The following is a 2,269-nucleotide window of genomic DNA, read 5'->3' as shown; positions in this document are numbered from 1 at the left end:
TATATATATATACTAGATATTTTAAGGCCCTTATTACAGGCCCAATGTAATTTCACGTATTTTGTTGAAAAAAAAGATAAATTCACAACTTAAGATATTATAGTCCTCTCTCGGATGCATCACTATTTTTTCTTGGATACAGCTATTTCCTCTCGGATACATATCAATCCCTTCTCGAATTCATCCCTTCCTCAAAGTAGTATGTCATTTGCAATGTATTGGACAATTAGTGAATATATGCGAGAGGAATGAAAAATTTGTGATTTTTGTAATTGAGAAAACTTCTCGGATATGATGTAATTAGCCACCAAAGATATGAAATTTCTGTACTTTATACTATTTTTTTTCTTTAGTAAACAACTTGAATATATTACTTTATGATCTATTTCAAATAGTCACACAACATATATATGTCGTTTACAACCTAAATTGAGAAAGTTTAAATCTAAAAAATTCTTTGCAGCAAGGAAATAGAGAATTGCATTAGATTATGAGTTAAAACATTTCATGTTCAATGAACATATAAAATGTTGATATCTTTGAAAAAATTCATCGGTCTTCATATATATTCGCAAGTGGTATCTATTTTTCACAATGTTATTATCTTCATTTTGTGATATTTGCACCATAAGTACTCCAAATGTGCCAAAGATATTGAATTAAAATACTTTATTGTCAAAGATGTTATTCAGAAACAAAGAGTGTTAATTAAGAATATTTGAAATGATCTCATTATTGCAGATCTGTGAACAAAAGGCGTACAACTAAAGACATTTAAAGAACATGTTCAAAGAATGGGTCTTGGTTGTACTTATTGTTGATAAATTCATGATGTTTTACACTCTGAGCTTAAATTATGTTTTTCTGATATACATTAATAAATATTTTGTTTCTCACAATGGTGTACACATTATTTATTTGAGATATTACAACATAAGTCTCCATGAGACATTATTGTGGACTGTAGTGTTTTATGTTTTTATAATTTATGGACCTAGTATGATAAGTTGTTAATGTAGTAGTATATGGAAGGAAATATGTAGCTTAAAATTGAGATACGACCACCATAACTCGCATTAGTAATTCGTTATATTATGGTAGTATGATGGACATTATAGAAGAGATTTGCCGTATGCACAATTAATGTTTATTAAATATTAATTATATATGGTTATTGGGCCAAGTGGGAGAATGTAAGAATTATTGTTAATTATTATTAATTATTCCGTACTTTTGACCCAAGTTAACTTGTAATCCAAGTAATATCATAAATAATATTTAATAAGGGATAGATCAGTCCGTACATTGCTTACTTGATGGACGTACCAAATTAAATCATAACCTCTATAAATAGGCCCCCTCCACCCATTAGGTTTACCACACATTCAATACAATAATCCATCGTTGACATGTGGTATGATAAAGTTACGGCAAGGAGGTAGCAACCGATTTACGACTATCGCTTCTGTTTTTCTCTATGATGATGTCTTCCTCATGTGCTCCTAACCGCTCTATATAAGATTATCGTGTTCAAGATCCTGATATTAAGTTAAAAAGTATTTAATCTTACAAGTAGTACTTGTTTAGTGAAAATAGGCCCAAATAAAATACAACTCACATTACTTACTTTTTCAATATAGAATGAATGAAGCACATAAATTCAATTTTTTATTATATAGACTTTCCACACTTTGCCATGCCAATAATGAGTAAGCATTGTTGAAACAAAAATACATTTTCTTTAGTCTAACATTTAGGGTTTGCAAATGAAATTTTTGGTAATTTGCAAAATGGTACAGATGAATGGAAAAAAGGGAAAGACGAAGAAATCTACATAATACCAAATTGAATTTTGAGGTCTTTGCTGGTATATGGCCGAAGAAATTTTTTGTTGTACCATCTAATAATAGGACCTATCAATACAAAATTGAGATGGGTCTACCATCTTGTTCACAGGATACGATGAAGAAGTGGATTCAACATCGAAATATTATCCATGCAACATACCTACAGCCACATACCAATAAATTAAAGAAGAAAAAACTGAAAGAAATATTAAAACAATCAACAAAATATGACAGTTTAATTAAAACTCATGGAAGAAGATGATGAGAAATCAAAGAAAAACAATGAGAACAAAAATGCAAAGTGTAAGAGAAAATAGATAGAAAGTTGGAGACAGAAAAATGGAAGAAACTCAGTTCTTTTTTATGTCATCTTCAGAGTCAACTAACCTGGAAGAATAGAGATTTCGGGGGAGGGGGGGGGG

Source organism: Solanum pennellii, chromosome 7 (genome assembly GCF_001406875.1).
Source record: "Solanum pennellii chromosome 7, SPENNV200".
NCBI lineage: Eukaryota > Viridiplantae > Streptophyta > Magnoliopsida > Solanales > Solanaceae > Solanum > Solanum pennellii.
This window is presented reverse-complemented; position numbering follows the sequence as displayed.